Here is an 18,848-nt window from a genome sequence, read left to right as displayed (position 1 = left end):
TAGGTAAAGAAACATGAGTGCATTACCCATATAAATACCAAAATCTATGGTTAAATGGTCAAAATCTATGGTTAAAACTTCTATGGTTAAATGGTCAAAATCTATGGTTAAAATTTATATGGTTAAATGGTCAATATCTATGGTTAAATGGCTATGGTTTAAACTTCAAAATATATGTAAACATATGTTTTATTTAGTTAATTTATATAGCTTTTGTATATAATAAAAATCCTATTTCTGTTATCTGGAACTATAATTATCCAGTCACTCTTAGTACTCTTTGTAACCAAAAAAAATTTACTTTTTTTTTAATTAAATTTAGGTATATGTCTTATTTTTAGCCCAAAGGAGCGTCAGCCCAGAAGAGCTATTAGTCTTAAAACGTTTGCACTGAATCACCAAAAGCGTTGTATCACCTTTCAAATTGTTGCCACAAAATATTATCGCCCTATATTATATTTAAAGAAATTAAGTAATGAAGAATCTTCATGAATGTATGTATGTTTCTAGCATTGCGAAAAATCTAGAGGTACTTAGAGTCATCAAATTTTGAATAACGTACGTTTCCACTCGAATATGGGCATCTGGAAGCCCAAATGTGGAATCTGGAACTTGTTTTATTATCTATTTTATAAAACTTTAACGAATTTTTATTAACAAACTCAACGATTTCAAAGCGAGCGATGGCAACACTGTACAGAAAAAGAATTTGTCTCCAGCGCACCAGACTGTGTATCGGAAATTCTAAAGACGTGCTATCATTTTAAAATTATTTTATGACATTACTGTTGAATTGAATTTTATGGTTTAAGTGCGAAAAACTTGATATTTAATTAATAAAGGTAACACACGAAACGTTAAATACTCTCCTTTGGGCGTAATATAAAATCTGAAAATTTTAAGGTTTTTTTTTTTATATTTTTTTTATTTTTATTGTTTTATTTTAGTATAACCAGAAGTGCGTTTGTGTAATACATTTAAGTGCAATACTTTCTCACTTAACTAATTTCTGTAGTATTAGATTATAAGCCGGTGGTTTATGATCTAGTCGCAGCGGTTCTTAACCTTTTGACAGACGCGTTACCATCTAGTCAAAAATGCCTACCATCCTGTCATCTAAGTCAAAAATACTTTACTTCTTTGCCTACCACTTATTTTTCTCTTGCGTACCACCGGTTGAGAACTTCTGTAGTGGTTATTAACTTTACTTTCAGGGAGAAATAATATGTCTTGTCTATATGCAGTGTGTGCTGTACATTATATACGAATATACTGTTTCTGTGGAGACACCTCGATTTAAGATAGTCTTGTAATTCCTAGGCTTTCGAAGTTGGTGAAAGTGGAATAGCAGAAATTCTCATAAAGCTTGTTTCGAACGCTGGATTTACCGCATGAAAATCAAGCGCTCTAACCGCGCGGCTACCGAGTCTTCTTAATTTTGTTAAATTTGTATTAAAAAAAATGGTCCTCTTAAAAATATATCCGGTTAACGGTTAAGCAATTAAAGCCAGAACAAAAAAGACAGTTTGTAGCAAATAACGAGATAGAACATAACGTTTGTAGCTTCATTTATTAAATAAAATAGAACATAAAGGATTAAAAATTCATGAAATACGGTTTGCAGCAGTAATGCAAAAAAAGGTTTTGAAAATTAAAAGTTCAGTTATGAGCTTTATTGATTTTATACCTTCATCATCATTATGTTGTCTGGTTTAATGATGATGATAATGATTGCTTTTATTGTTAAACTGATTAGCATCAAGTCGGGTGTCATCTGTGTGAGTATTTTTTTTTGGGGGGGTCGAAAATTGGACACCCTTGATAGCGAACAAGTCACTTTTTGTTGTAAACTTCTTGATTTTTATTTATCATTTAAATGCAGGATATATTAATTTCGTACTTTCGCTGCGTTGAAGGTAAATATGAAGTAATGAAAAATATAATACATCAAATCAATTTTTATTTTGTAAATTACCTTAATTAAACAAATGGGCAGCTAAGATTCGTTATCTGAAACACTATAAAATGCGGTGATAAGCGGAAGTGCAACATTTTTATAATTAATTTTTTTTTATCTATGCATCTTATAGTTCCTTTTTTATCAGGAAATCACCCAAATATCACCAAATAATTTCTTCTCAAATGGAAAGTTGGTTATTTTTACGTTCCTTATTTGTACACCTTGCACACACACACCAAAAAAGGGCAGTTCTATCTCTATTTTACAGTTCTATTATATTCTACAGTTCTATCATATTCTACTGAGCCGATTGACGAAATTTATTTGCGTTTTTCATGTCTGGAAAGCGCGACTTAGGATTTATATTAGATTTATACATACCGTTGTTCGGGACCCGCCAGCGGCCGAGCGGTAAAGTCGCTGAACACTGCTAGTTCGGTGCGAGGTTCGAATCCCGCGAACGGGCTGGCTGCATGGGTGCTTTAGTAGCTTTCCCCATGTGTAACGTGCATACGAGCCAGCTTCCCTTAAAAAGTCTCTACAGAGCCATCCCTTTCTTAAGGCAGATAGCCCTCGATTGCTTTGACGTAATCTAATAAACCAAACCCAACATACCATTGTTTTAGCATAGGTATTCTGAAACAAAATCGGATATTTTCTGAAACGACATAACGATTTTTTTTTTTCGATATTTCGATTCTTCAACTCTTCTCTTCTTATGTCAAAGTGCCAAATTTTGTAAAACTCGCAAGAATAGTTTTTGATAAAATAGCTCCCAAACTTTTAGCTTCTTAGTGCTAACTGAATTTGGTATATACTTATTAATATCTATACAGTCAATAGTTTTTTTTTTTTTAACAGACGACTTTAAAGTGTACAAAGCTCTCGCCGGCACTCGAACCTGGATCTCTCGAATGCACGCCGAGTGTGTTACCATTATACCACGAAGGTATGCTGGAAGGAGGGACAAAATATCAACTTCCCCCTTTTAAAGGGCAACTGGGGATTAGGGGACCCAATCGCCAATTCCTGGTCATAACGAAATATTGTCCACCACCTTTTAATTCGAGCGCCATTTAGAGAGTCATTTAGGATTTTTCGATGTCAGGAAACTGAAGAGTTCCGTAACGACTTCGGCGGGACTCGAACCTGGACTGTCGAATACGCGCCGAGTGTGATAGCATTACGCCATGATGACATGCTGGAGGGAGGGAGAAAATACCTTATATATATATGTGTGTGTGTGTGTATATATATATATATGTATGTATATCATTTATTTCCTAAACAGTATTGATTAATTGATTATATTATCTCCTAAGTTTAATTAAAGTAGAATTATTTTAAAAGTGTGAATCCATACTGGTAAGTTATATTTTGAAAGATGTTTTGAAGTAATTTGAAAGCAAAATGTTAATAATGTTTTAACGGGGACTGGAGTTAAATCATCACGAAGAATAAAATTTCAATTGTAAAAGGAAAAATTAAAACATGTAATCATTGTCATTGATCGGAAATTAGTTGACTTTTCAAGGGGAACAAACCAACTCCAGTTCAATGAACAATAATTGATAAAAATACGTAAATACGAAAGTGTTTCGTCTTTACTCGAGTTATAAGTTAAAGCCAAACCGGCAATTCTAGTCAGGCCAAATATTTCCGCGAATAGAAGGAATTATGAACCAATGCTGATACTCAAAGAACTTATTCTTATGAAGCATTTTAGTCAATTCAATTTGGAGTAAAAATCAATTACTGTCGAGAAATCCTATTTAACTCGAGTAATCGTCCCCGACACTTTCATGTTTATGCATTTGAGTACTATATTATTTGTAGAAATTAAACATTGGAAATTGTCATTATGAAATCGAATTCAAAGTAAAGTTGAAATAAACATAGAAGATTAAAAAAAAAAAAAGAGAGAGAGAGAGAGAGAGATAAATAATGCAAACTTTGTAAAAACAAATCAAAGACAATATAAAAATAATATAAAAATAATATAAATAAGATCAGTGAATGTACATGAAGATATAAAGGCCAGAAAAGGTATTAAGTAACTTACATTCTTTCTAGTGGGGGAGTTGGCAAAGTGTTCTCTTCGTGTCTGACTCAGAAGTGTAGGGTGTCCGAAAATTCTTAACGGCAGTAGGGGCTTTAAATAATATCAGTCGGTAAGACTTGGGTGAAGTAATTTATGGTAGTGGGTGGGACTTGGAATTCTTGAGGGATGTATTTTGTGGAGTTCTTATCTGAGACAGACTGTCTGTTAAGATTTTTTTGAAAATACTATTGAATGGAAATTAATTAATTGGCTAATTGTCGTGTCGCAATGATTAAGAATTTAAGAAAGGAAAAAGGCATTTTCACTGTCCAAGAGCTAATAGACAGTCTAAAGGCATGAAATAGGTCCATTTTTTTAGTAACAGTATATGTCTGAAGACAATTAGCTTTTTACAATATATACAATTGAGTAATTACACTATATACAAATCTTCAACTGACAGTCATCCAACTTATACCGCCTTCTCAGGTTTAGGAACAAATTATCATATCCCTATCAGTTAAATGATTTAGAGTGAGTATTTAACGCCTGCTCTTTTAAGGCAATGGTTGATAAATTGAATGGGAATTAGATTATTTTTGAGAATTTTGATAAGGATCAAAATTTCGCATTGTAAATCTATTGTATCTGTGCATATAGTTTTAATTCGTTGTATTTGATTAATTATAGTATTGTTAATTACTTTTTTGGATATGTTGGAGTTCCAATTTATTAAGTTGTTAGTATTGAAATTGAAGTTTCTTGTTTTGTCAAAAAGTAAAATTTTTTTGTAGTTAATGATTTGAAGATCTAGTCTATGCTATTTTGTGAATTATTAGTTTTATTAAGTGTAAGACAATTCGGATAAATCTCGGAGTGTTCAATTTTACCAAAATTATTAATTGTAATAAGGTCACCAATATATCTGTAGGTGTGTTTGTAGTAATTTAACTCTTGTGGTTGTAGATTTTTTTGGAAGTTAAATTCTTTGACAAATAAAAAGATATTACAGATCGAGGTGCTGGAATGTAAGCCCATTGGCAATCCTCTGACTTGTTTAAAACGTTGATTTTGAAACTTGATGTAGTTATGAAAAAGTGTGCATTTTAGGTAGGTTTTCCATTTGTCAAGAGTCATGATATTGAGTATATTAGGGAAAAGTTTAGGTAGATCAAGTAGATTGGTATAGATTTCTTCTAGAGGAAGTGAGGTATATAAGTTTTCAAAATCATAGCAGTTAATGTTTTGGATGTTAATGGTTTGAATGGTATTAATGACAGGAGTGTTATTATGAATGATCCGGCAATAGTTATGATTAGTGTTACAATCATTGAAAATAAATTTACAGATTTTATTAAGTTGAATTGAAAAATAATAGTCTACATTTTTCTTGTAATTATTAGTTCCATTAGCTATAAATCTAAATTTTAATGGTGTTTTATGGAATTTGGGAATCGCATAAAGATTAGTAAATCTGTTGTAGTTTGCATTGAAAGTAATATTGAGTTTCTTATGAAAAGTTTTAATCCTGTTTATTATAGATGTTTCTGTAAGGTTGGCTAATTGATAAGTAGTTGCGTTGAGAAGTTCTTTATGAATAATTTCAGCGTAGAATTGTTTTCATATAATGCTAAAGTTATTAGTTGCTTTATCTATTTTTGTAATAGTAAAAAGCTGTTTTAATTTATTAATATCTGATGTAAGTTGCGACCAATTCAGTGTACTTTTAAATTTGAGGTGACTGATTTCGGTGGATATGCGTTGAAGAATTTTAGCTTTCTATTTTAAGAAGGTATCTATGGGTAAAATTCAGTTGATAGCTTGCTTTAACTATAAATTCGTTGATGTTATTTTCGAAAGTCTTGTAACAGTAATTTGTAGTCATGTTTCTGACTGGTCTAAATTTTGTACCATAACTCATTAGTGTTTTTAGTTGATGGTTTTGTATGATATTCAGGTTGCCAGTAATTATGTGCTGGTGATGAGAATCTACGTAATTGCTGTAAATTGGTGTCTTACAATGTCATTCTGCAGTTTCATCTATTTCATGGTGGTTAGTGAGCAAGTTGCTTAAGGTCCTTTGATATTTAAATGCAATCATTGGTATTGTGTCAACTGCGGGGAAGTAATCTTTACAATCTCTGATGATTCTTGAGAAATGAATATTGTCAAACTGCGGATGCAGAAAATTGACTTTAAAATAAATTTTGCGTTGAGTGAGACTATTAGCGAGTCTGAAAAGGCTAAAATCAAGAATCATGTCTTTAATGATTTGTATGTCGTCGTAGCTTTCTTGAATGATTTTTTTTTAGTTTGATAAGGAATTTATTAGTACAGGAGTGTAACCAGTTGAGAAGTTTCTTGGGAAAGTAGTCTGAGTCAAAAAAACTAAAATTGCTATTTTTTTTATAATTATATTTCATTATAACCTATCAAATTTTTACAGTTGCCTTGAAGTAGATGTATTTCTAGGTAGGACTGCAAAAAATTAGAGTTTCTTATTCAAAATATCCAAAGGTATACGTGAATTTGTATATAGGCGCATTTTGAAATTGGACATATTTATTATAAGCAATAATAACACCAATGAATGATGCATCTTTTTTTTTCCGTTCGTGCACTATGGAAAAAGGGAAAGGAAAATAAGGTGCTACAAATTAAGAATTACGCTGAGTGAATTATACTTGGTGCAAACTGAAAAAAGGGCGCCAAGATAAATTTTTAAGTTTCTCAATAATTTTAAAAAATTTTAAATTTAAAAAACATTTATATTTAGACATAATTTCAATCGCGGAATCGAAATATGGGAAAAAAATCGGTTCCGATTTCAGAAAAAGTTCGATTTTGTGTCGAAATACCTATGTCAGAACAATGCTATATATAAATCAAAAAATATCCTAAGTCGCGCTTTCCAGACATGAAAAACGCAATAAAATTTTGCGAATAAGCCTAGTAGAACGGGAGATATAGAACTGTCCCATTTTTCCCATTCCTAACAATTATTTATAACTTCTTTTTTGAAGTTTTTTCGCGTAAATTGGAGAGTATATTTAAATATTCTATTACTTCATACAAACAACATCTTTTCATTCATTTAAAGTATAAGGAACTAAAGTCAGCAAAGACCACTCCGTTGTGATACATTACGTATAATACTTCTGTATCAGATCTGATTTATTGCATTACAGCAAAGTACACTAGGGCTCTGCCTAAAGTGAAGATTCCCATCGTGGAGGGTTTTCTAAGGGAAAATCTTACGTTATGCTTGAGAAAAACTGCGGAAAACCCATTCAGCCATCTCGTTTATCGGAATTTGAACCCCCATCGAACTACAAGTATTTTCGTCTCATCTGTATCATTTCCTTTTCTATTTAGGTCAGCATCTCTGGCAAAATGGCGAAACATAAAGGAAAAGAAGATAAAAAATGATATGTTACGAAAGCTTTACAAAAAACAGTGAATTGTGTTTCATTTAAAATTAAGCAAAAGCTTTGACATAAATTTTATTAATTGAACCTGTACAGATTTCGACGACAATCAGATACAGAATCTTCTTCGTCAGAAGCAATTTTTTTTCGCGAACAAACGACTTTTTTGCTGCTAAAGAAGAAAGTCATGCATTTGATCCCCTGGAAATCGGTAAAGTTTTATTCAAAATTTACGTCAAACTTAAGTTGCTTTTTTGTCTAATTTTAAATTTTACATTGGTGTATTTCTAGTCTAGCTTGAGTCTTTTGCTTCCAGACGGAAATCTCTCAAAACTTCTTAATTTCCCGTCATCCTTTATTTGTCTCTTTTGTTTATACTAAGAACACTGGAGGTCAAAAACTTTATGATGTATATATAACTAGTTATGTTATACACAATCATAAATATTCCAATAAATATATAGATACAAGAGAGCTAACAAGCAATAATTATATAACAGAAGTACTTTGAACAAAATCTCTCTATATGTAAAGAAGAATGTCTGTTTATGTGCTTGTTTGCGATTAACTTAGTCACTACTATAGCTATCGTCACCAAACTTTCTACAATTCTTTTCTGGGTCCTGGGATAGGTCGACGTCCAGTTCTTTTCCAAAACTAGATAGCTAAAATCAAATATTTTAATTAAAAATTCTGAAAACGCTAATTTTCGCCCTCATTTATCCAAGTGGCAACAGTCTCGCACGCTGGAGATAAAAATCTGCTTTATTTCGAGAAGTGTTGTAACTGATCGCTTTCAAATCGTAGAGTTTGTTAATAAAATATTTCTAAGTTTTATAGTGAAATAAAAATAGCATTTCTAAATATTAAATACATTATTCCCGATTCCAAAAATTCGCTGGAAGCCATTTTGACTGTTCCTATCGACTTTAATCAGCCGAGGTATTAATTTAAAAACTCTAAAAACATTCATTTTCGCACTCATTTTTTCCAGTGGCAACAGTCTCGCCCGTTGGAGATAAAAATTCTTTATTTCGAAAAGTGTTTCTACTGCTCGCTTTCAAATCGTAGAATTTGTTAATCATGTCAGTTTTACAAAATCTACATATAATAAGAAGAATGTCTGTTTGTGCGTTTGTTCGCGTTACTGATTTCTGATCAATTACGATCAATTTTTTGCCACAGTTAATCGACTAAAATTGAATATAGGTGAAATATTAGATGGAACTTAAGCTTTTACGACCATTTGATTAGAAAAACGAAAATCATTAAAAATTGCGTGCCTTTATTGCTGATATAATGCGAGAGAATTCGTTTTTTTTTTTTTTTTTTTTTTTTTAATTTTTTTTCTGTCGAAATTTTTACGTGGGTTCCATATCGCATCAAAGTGAAAAATGTATGACTATGAATCATATTTTTTGCTTCGTTATTAGAGAAGGATTACAGAAGTATCCGTTCTCTCTGTTGTTAGATACATCACTCTCAATCTAACCTAACTGGCATCCTGTGCTTCCGCTAATAAAAGACAGATGTAGTGCGCATAATACAACGGAGCTGCGTGTCATAAATAACGTTAGTAATAATATATATACAGTTATTGTATATTCCCTGTACATCAAAATTCTCACGAATTCCCTGAGTCCTTTTATGCAAGAGTCAATTAGAAAAATCGTTCTTCTTCTTATATTACTGGTCTATAAAAAACATTGTTATCTTTCCTTCCAAAACAGGACAGCCGTGTAACTAGTGGAGAGAATCTTATTCAAAATCAGCTTTTCCATAAAAACATTTGACATTTTATTAAGCATCTTTGAAAATACATGGGAATTGTGAAACATTTTTTTTTTCTGTGTGCGAAGTGAAATCGACGCGGATCCTGAAAACATTTCTAAGTTTCAAAAATCGCATTTTTATTTGATTCCAAGCAAGAAGCAATGGACAGTGTGCGATTTATACTTCCTTTACTTCAAGGAGTGGAAAAGAATTCGGTTAATTTTACAAACTTATCTGAGGATGCAGGTCCTAAAGTAACGTGCCGCGAAAGTCAGAAGCACGTTCTGTGTCACAATCCAAAAATTTCAACTGATTTCATTCTGATTTGCATTCTGGGGAGGAAACGAAAAGGAGAAGTTATCGTAAAGGCTGAAATTGGAATTGGATATTTAAATAGCTTATTAATTTAAATAAAAATAACACGTTCTGTGTCACAATCCAAAAAAAATATTATATAAGATATTTGTAATGCAGTGTTTCTCGTAAGTGTAATAAAATCATATCCAAATCACACTTAGAAACGCCTGATTTTCTGTAATCCGGCGTTTAATCGCTGTTAATTTCTTTAATCCGGCGTAAAATGAAACGAAACTAAGGTTTTATCTTATGCAATGACTAAACTAAATCTTTTATCTTTTTAATAGAACTAAGTCTTTTATCTTGTTCGGCAAAAGGCACAAAACTAAGTTTGTATCTTTTTAAAAAACTAAGCCTTTTATCTTGTGCAACAAAAAACTAAGTTTTTATCTTATGCAATGTCTAAACTAAGTCTTTTAAGCTTTACTAAGTCTTTTATCTTTTTAATAAAAGTTAATTTTTTAGCTTTTTAATAAAAGATGTCTTTTATCTTTTAAATGAAAAATGTCTTTTATCTTATGCAATAAAAGAAACAAAACTAAGGTTTTATCTTATGCAATGACTAAATTAAGTCGTTTAAACTAATAACTATGTCCTTTTAATAAAACTAAGTCTTTATTAAATGAAACAAAACTGAGTTTTTATGTTATGCAATGACTAAACTAAGCACTTTAAGCTTAAAAATTAACTCTTTTATCTTTTTAGCAAAAACTAAATCTATCTTTTTAATGAAAACTAAGTGTTTTATCTTACGCAACAAAAGAAATAAAACTAGGGCTTTGTCTTATGCAGTGACTAAATATAGTGATAAAAGCTAAAAACTAAGCCTTTTATCTTCTGTAATAAAAGAAACAAAACTGAATTTTTTTCCTTTGCAATGACTGAACTACGTCTTTTAAAATAAAATATTTTATACAATAAAAGAAACAAAACTGCGTTTTTATCTTATGCAATAAGTAAACTAAGTCTCTTAAAATAAAAAATAAAACTAAGTCTTTTATCTTTTTAATAAAATGAAGTCTTTTTATCTTATGCAACAAAAGAAACAAACTCAAAGATTGTATCTTATGCAGTGACTAAACCAAGTCTTTAAAAAAAACTAAGTCTTTTGTGCTTTTAACAAAACTTAGTCTCTTATCATATGCAGTAAAAGAAACAAAACTAAGTTTTTATCATACGCAATGACTAAACTAAGTCTTTTATCTTTTTAACAAAAACGTTTTTATCTTATGCAATAAAAAAATAAACTAAGGTTTTATCTTATGAAGAGACTACATTAAGTCTGTCTGTTTTGTCTTATGCAATATTTTAAGAATATAGGCTTTGCTTGCTGCCGTATTCATCAAAATTAAGTTCTTTGATGGAAATCGCAGAAACCATCTTTTCTTTATGAATTTATTTGCCAAGAGCTTCATTATCTGCTTGAAATTGCAATTTCCGGTTTTGCATCTGTACCCCTCGCCCCGCATTTCAATTAAAATGCTTCTCAATTATTTCCTCGAAGCGAGAAATTATTAATTATGCCTTCTTCGCTGCGATTTAATTTATTTCTTCCCAGCTGCGGCTAATCGTCTGCGGAGGATAACATCATATCGATCAGATAAAATCGGAGATTCAGTTTCTCGTAAACGGCTCATTAGCGCTTAGTTTACAGAGAAAAAATATTTCTTGTGGTTTATTTATTTATTATTCGTATCAGTTACTTAAGGAAAACTGATGTTCGCTTTTTTTCCCTTTTATACCGGAAAACTTTGCTTAAGATTGGGGGAGGGAAATTAAATAATAAAAATAATAATAATTTTTTGTTTTTTACTTATATTTATTTAATACTTTTTCCTGTAGGACAATTTTCTCATTTTCTTTCGCTTGGTGTATGTAAATAGAATTAATTTATCGTTAAGAAACGTTTATGATAAGTATGGCAACATGTTCATTAAATAAAATGGTATAAATCGTATGTTTATGATAAAAGTTGTGTTTGATATTTAACTTGAAGCAACTTTTACCAACAATTTCTCATGATGAATTATTAAATTCGATTTAATTTCAAGAAATAAAATTCAAACAGTTTAAACATTTTCGTGAATAAGTTTTATGATGGAGAATAATTTCCCATGAAGATCCTAGCACCAAACTCCAAATTTGTTACTAAAATGTAATAACTATTTTATATTAAATATGGAAATTTTCGTGAAGTGCTTAAAAAATTTACTACATTTTACAGTATGTAAGAAATTTATGACAAAAGTCGAACGTATAAGTTTTTCCTAAAAGCAGGAAGGAATAAAATAAAAATAATCTGAAAAATAATTTTCGCATTGATGAAAATTTTTTGGCAAAGTCTGCAGGGTAAATTTATATCAACTTTCGTTAATAAGATATAAACAATTGCTTATTAAGGCACTTTTTCATTTCTAATATCACTTCAAGGAGGCTTTGCGCCAAATTGCAAAACATCGTTTATTTATCAAATGTTATGTCATTCAATGCAATTTCGACGAAATTCCGTGATAGACAATGGTTATCAGAATAAACTATTTAGAAAAACATTTTAACAATTTTCTGAGATGATACAGTTTGTGGAAAAGAACCATAAAAGCATAAATGCTATTCTTTATGAATTATTTAGAGTAAAACATAAAACACTCAATATTAAGTGGCGCGCAGAAGACTATTCTGTACCAAGAAATGTAATATACTGCGTTAGAATGATCTTTATTAATTACATTAAAGAAGAAATTGTTAGAAAAATAATAAATGTATATCAAATTGTATTGATTAGATGTATTATAAAATGCTTATTAACGATATTATTAAAAATGACGTACAAAAGTAAATTTGATAAATGCTGTCGAAGCGTTACATGACGTAACTGCGATAAACAAAATAGAAAAACTAAGAATAACAAGATAGAAAAACTAAGATATTTCTAGTACAAGAACTTCCTCACTAAGTCCTTCTTTCCAACATTAACATTAAATTTATTCCAACGTAAAAGGAAATTAATACTCTTTCACTGTAACCAAAGACAAATTCTTTTATCATGTGAGTTTTTACTAATGCATATTGTGACAAATTTTGCGTATACTCCAGTAACTTCGTGCGTGTTGTTAAGGGTATGTGAGGCCTCGCACTGTCGTGGTGGAACACGATTCCTTTGCAGCTAGCCAGTTTTGGTCTTTTCTCTCTGATTGCTCCCTCCACTTTCATAAGTTGTTGGCGGTAAACATCTGAGTTGATCATTTCGTTGCTTGGAAGCACCTCAAAATACACAGCACATTTTTCTTCGCATAAAATTGACAGCATGATATTTTTCTGGTGCAATTTAATTTTTATATGATTTTGCTAGTTTATCAGGCTTGGCCCATGATCTTCTTTGATTAGTGATACTGCACGATTAGGGTCGTCACCAGTGATGATTCTTTCCAAAAAATCTGATGTATGCACCACATGACTTCCTTGTATGAAATTTTAAATTATACCCATTTTTTCTTGCATTTCATTTCAACTTATTGGATTGAATTAAATCTATATTCGATAGCGCATAAACCACAATAGAATAAATGCACTCTTTAAAATTCACTATATTTGTTTACCATAGCGACACTCTGGCCCTGGGTTCACTTAACAGCGTTATATTTCGTTCATTTTTTAACTCAGAATGCACAAAATGTATATCATCTTAAGAATTATCTAATCGTTGCCACATGTTCTGTTCAAATACTATAATAAATCTAAAACGATGTATAAAAGAAATTCAGCAAACAACAACAAAAAAGAAACATTTTTTCACAGACGATTCAGTTAATTCAGTTCTCACTTCGCGACAAGGCAAAAATACATTAAAACTCAAGATGTCTGTATTGAAAATTATGAAGTAAATCTTAAACACTTATTTCCTCGAATAAATTCCAGAATGAATTAAGCATGATTTAATTCTCAATAATAAAAGAAGGCGTTATATTTGTTATTGCGAAGCTTACTTTCTCTAGATTGGCAACAAATCTACTATTCTGCTGTTTCAAATGTAAACAAGCAATAGCCGACATGGCAAAAATTATTAGGCTTAAAATAAACTTAAATAACTTTGAAAATATAAACTTAAATAACTTAAAGTAACTTAAAAACTTTTAAATTGTTGATAATTCTAAGACTACTGCATACAGATTTACTAAAAACATAAAACCCTTAACTGGAAGATAAGAACAACCTAATTCAATAATTTTTAAAGCAAAAAATGAACAGTTTACAAACATATAAGAATAAAAAGACTGTGATCACTCAGCCGGGTAACAGAGTAAATATATATATACATATATTTATATACTTTTGGTGCGGCCGATTGCAACCAAAATACGAGGTGCTCATCTACATGTCATAGCAGTCGTATATACAAAATTTGAACTTTCTGAGGCTACTCGTTTTTGAGTTATGGGAGATACATAAGTACGTACGCACAGACGCCACGAAAAATTCTCTTCAGAATTCATTTTAAATTAGTTTTACAATTTTTTTGGGTGGAAAGAATCCTTTATCCTGTCCTTACGTACAGATATAACTCAAAAACATCGTTAAATTGCATTCGATAGCGGTGAAAATGGTATTTGCGTTGAAATATGATGCTTGAAACTTTTCGCGATTACAATACTTCCTTTTTACTTCGTACAAGGAAGTAAAAAGGGTCGACTCCATTACATTTGAAATCCGTACCTCAAATATTGTTTCGTTAAGTGAATTTCTTTCGGTTCGCGCGGAAACCAAATATAGAGCTTTTTAAAGATGCCAAGATATCTTGTATGATTTATAATTGTTGTGCGTGATATCTACATTTAACCTGCTTGCAATTTCTCGCATAGTTACAGTTATGACTTTAATTTTGTCATCATTAAGTTCAAAAGGTCGGCCAGAATGTTGATCTCTGTGTAGAGTCATTAGGATTTTTCATGCAGGAATGGAAAAAATGTGTAATATCTTCGCCGGGACTCGAACCCTGGACCTCTCGAATACGCGTCGCGTGTGCTTTCAATTACACCACCAAGAAAGCATGCCGAAAGAAGGGAGAAAATATCTTATATCTTCTTGTGAAAAATCTCGAGAACGAAGCTTTTTAAATCAATTCTGACGCATGCGTTCTGTTAAGCAATCAACACCGTAAATGTCGCATATCTCCTTGTGAGCATCAGCAGCATTCTTGCCTTTATGAAAATAAAAGTAAGTAAAATAAAATGTCGGAAAATAAAAGTGAAGTAACGTGTTGGAAAGTAAAAGTAAAGTAAAGAGTCGGAATTAATTTCACTTTTTTTTTTTTTTTTTCGTTTTGTTTCGGAAATTGTCAAATACCTTTAAATAAGCAATGCTGTTTGAATTATTTTTTTATTTCAAGGTAAAGATGTGACATAGATAATTAACTTAAAGAATTCATTAATGTTCTTTAAATCGTAAATTCTTTCTGAGTTTCTTAAATATCCGTTGTCGTATCGTGAGAATAATGTTTCTAATTTAAAAATTTCTTATTAAAAGCTTTTCGTTTGGTGGACATCTGCGAAATATTCTGTAGAATGAAAGTCTTTCTAAATCATATATTAATAATTGTGATAAACATTTTCTGACTCTTCAAATGGAATGTTGTTACAGCGTAACTATACGAAGCTGGAGAATGGGAGTTTGAATCCAGCCAAAATTTAAGTCTTTAAGCTGAATCTTACCTAAAACAGATTCCTTTTAAGCCTTGCTCTAAACAGCTTAAAATATATATATAAAGAAGAGGAGCTTAACTGAGTGGACTGCGTCCGGGTAGACTTATGATGAAAAGTTTTGATTACGAAGTTCATCCAGTTTCTTTATATTGGATCTTATTCGAAAGTGTTCTTTACTTTATCTTGGTTTGTGTAAATTCTTACAACATATTAACGAATTGCCACCCAGCCGATATAATGGCTAGTGGCTCTGACTGCTGTAACGATGGTAATTAATTAAAAGGCTAATGATAATTAAATAAACCGTTAACAATGTTTATGTAATTAGAATATTACATTGGTTTGCTTGTGTAAAGTTCCTTTTGCCGCCCGATCAGAATAGTGGTTAGCGACTCTGACTTCCGTGCCGAAGAGCCCGGGTTCGAATCCCGGATAAGGCATGGATGTTTGTAAATGTATAGCGTCTGTGCGGCATGGAGCACTCTAAATATGCGGTGAAGACGTGTACACTACAGTACCACTATAAGTCCTCTCGATAGAAGTAGAGGAAGAGGGGTGGGAGCCGTCCTCCTGGGGTGCTGTCTCTAATTGGTGGCGGAACTGAGCTGTCACCTATATGGTGGTCAAGACTCGTATGTATCCTATATGGTGGTCAAGACTCGTATGTATCCTATATGGTGGTCAAGACTCGTATGTATCCTATATGGTGGTCAAGACTCGTATGTATCCTATATGGTGGTCAAGACTCGTATGTATCCTATATGGTGGTCAAGACTCGTATGTATCCTATATGGTGGTCAAGACTCGTATGTATCCTATATGGTGGTCAAGACTCGTATGTATCCTATATGGTGGTCAAGACTCGTATGTATCCTATATGGTGGTCAAGACTCGTATGTATCCTATATGGTGGTCAAGACTCGTATGTATCCTATATGGTGGTCAAGACTCGTATGTATCCTATATGGTGGTCAAGACTCGTATGTATCCTATATGGTGCTCAAGACTCGTATGTATCCTATATGGTGGTCAAGACTCGTATGTATCCTATATGGTGGTCAAGACTCGTATGTATCCTATATGGTGCTCAAGACTCGTATGTATCCTATATGGTGCTCAAGACTCGTATGTATCCTATATGGTGGTCAAGAAAGGAGCATTTGACTCCTCGTGACGGCCACTGTGGTGGGTTTGTGCTGACCTTTGTCAGACAAGTGAGATTGGTAACAACAGCAAAGTTCCTGCTAAAATTTATCTTTTTACGTATATCGAGTTAAAGTTTTATTTGCTAAATAACGAAATCGATTTACTCTTTTCTTGTTTCTGTATAATCATATGGTTCTTCATACTACGTTCGACCATATAAGTAGTTTAAATTTAGCAAGTACGGTAAAAAAGATTGCTAAAGCCTTACTCAAATGTTATTATTTTAACAGCAGGCCATGCCAGATGTGTGTTTATTTTTCATTTCTAGATAACAAAACAAAGAGTTACGATATTATCCCTCAAGCATTTTTTAAAAGATACATTGAAGTTGTTGGTCTTTGAATCTTCTCCACGACTTCATTCCCATTATCTAAGCAAATCAATCTGCATCCTGGTTCGGGACTGACACGGGATTCCTTAAGTAAACCTCCGTCACCTTTGACAACCAACCGTTGCTGACTTTCTAAAATGATGCCTTATCACAGCCAAGGCATCTGTCTATGCCAGTATCTCATAAGGGGGTCGCGGAAGACTAATATTTACTCAAGCGCCCAAAAAATCTTCCTCTTTTTCTCCTCCGTCTCCCCAAGATATGACGACAGCTTCTGTGAAGAATGGTTGATTTGCATACAAAGGTGTGTGCCGTGCAAACAGAATCGAAATGGATTCGTGTGCCTTAGGATCATTTGACAGTGACCTTGGTAATAGTTCTTTTGTATCTGTTTGCCAACAACCCGATGAGAATTTTATTTTTTGTATAAATGAATTTTGTTCTAAAAGGTAAGATTTCTTTGGTAAGCAATTAATATTAACTGTTTTATACCATAAAAATTCATTTCTTAAAAGGTGAAATAAAACTTATTAAATTATTTAATGTAAATAAATGTAGTGTTACAAATTTTGTATATATGTAAACAATGTAGTGAAATTACATGTAAAGTTAAATTAAATTTAGTGAAATTATATGTAACATAACATGAAAGGCCTCAAGAGCGGGAAGCTTTGCCGGAAAAATAAAGTTACAGGGGCGAATCCGTTTAACATTGAGATAAATAGTTTTCTCACCGAATTGGTGAGGTATCGCCAAGCTGGCGATGGTTTTTGCGATTAATTTTTGTCGCCCGTTTGCCGTGAAATCGACACAAGTCGCCCAAATTGGCGATCATTTGGTACAATTTGTGTCCGATCGCTGTACTATCGAACTTTTTCTGAAATGATATGCCAGTTTTTTTTTTCTTTTTTTTTTTCACATTTCGATGTTACGACTCAAATTATGCCGAACTGTCAAGTTTTGTAAAAGTAGCACGAATAGTTAAAAAAAAATTAGCTCTTAAAATTTTAGCATCTCAATGTTAATTGAATTTGATGTATATTTATTAGTATCTCTTTTTAATTAGACTTACTTGATTCTTTTTCATACTTCTAAATTTAGGCTTATTCCAAATAAAATTCGCCAATTTTTTTATGACTTATTTTTTAAATTGTATTTTTAAATAATTTTTATAAATTTCTGAAAGGAATTTCATTTATAATTTATAAAATTTTTGCCATAATTTTAAAGCGGATGTATTTCTAAGCATACTTGCAAAAAAGTCAGAGTTTTTATTCAAATTTTCCTAAGATATACGTGAATTTACATTTTGGCGCGTTTTCAAGTGTGCCATATTAGTTATAAAGGATAATAACTCCAACTGTGGCTTACGCACTTTGTTAAAACTATTGGAAAGCATGAACAATGACCTTTTTTCCGCTCGTGTACGATGAAAAAAGGAAAAGAAAATAGGTTGCTATAAATTAAGAATTTCGCCAAGTGAATTATTCTTGGCGCAACTGAAAAAAACGCTCCAAGATAAATTTTTAAATTTATCCATAAATTACTCACTAAAAATTACAAACTTAGTATCTAGGTGTAATTTGAGTTGTAGAATCGAAATATGAGACAAAAATCGGGATGCGATTTCGAAAAAAGTCCGATTTTGTGTCAGAATACCTATGTTAGAATAATGCTATATATAAATCTAATATATAGTCTAAATTAGACTTTGGAGACATGGAAAACTTAAGTTAAATTTTGACAATCGGTCCAGTAAAACGGGTGCTATAGAACTGTCCCGCCCCCCCCCTTTTTTTTTTTTGGCAATATGTACGCTGAAATATTTCTGAATTAAATAATCCAATCAGAAGTAAAAATGGGCATTATAACTTCCCGAAGGCCTTAATTTCATATAATGAACTTGTAAAGTTTTCGGATGGCATTTCCATCCGAAAACCAGATCTGAAATAAATCCATCATGGATCTTATCCAGATCTGAAATAAACAAACGTAACATCGTAACATTCTTTTTCTTCTACTGTGTGCTTTCTTTTTGATACGCCCACCAGCGGCC

At 31.8% G+C, this 18,848-nt stretch overlaps 1 protein-coding gene across 4 annotated transcripts in view; it reads left to right on the top strand.

Annotated features, from left to right (window-relative positions):
• sick (sickie) overlaps positions 1-18,848 on the top strand; it is a 975,074-nt gene that overhangs the window by 289,403 nt on the left and 666,823 nt on the right. The window lies entirely within an intron of this gene.

The sequence above is a fragment of the Stegodyphus dumicola genome, chromosome 1 (assembly GCF_044657685.1).
Source record: "Stegodyphus dumicola isolate Sdum_Otavi_A_Nest chromosome 1, ASM4465768v1".
Taxonomy (NCBI): domain Eukaryota; kingdom Metazoa; phylum Arthropoda; class Arachnida; order Araneae; family Eresidae; genus Stegodyphus; species Stegodyphus dumicola.
The sequence above is the reverse complement of the archived record's forward strand: the minus strand, read 5'-3'. Positions and strand labels throughout refer to the sequence as shown.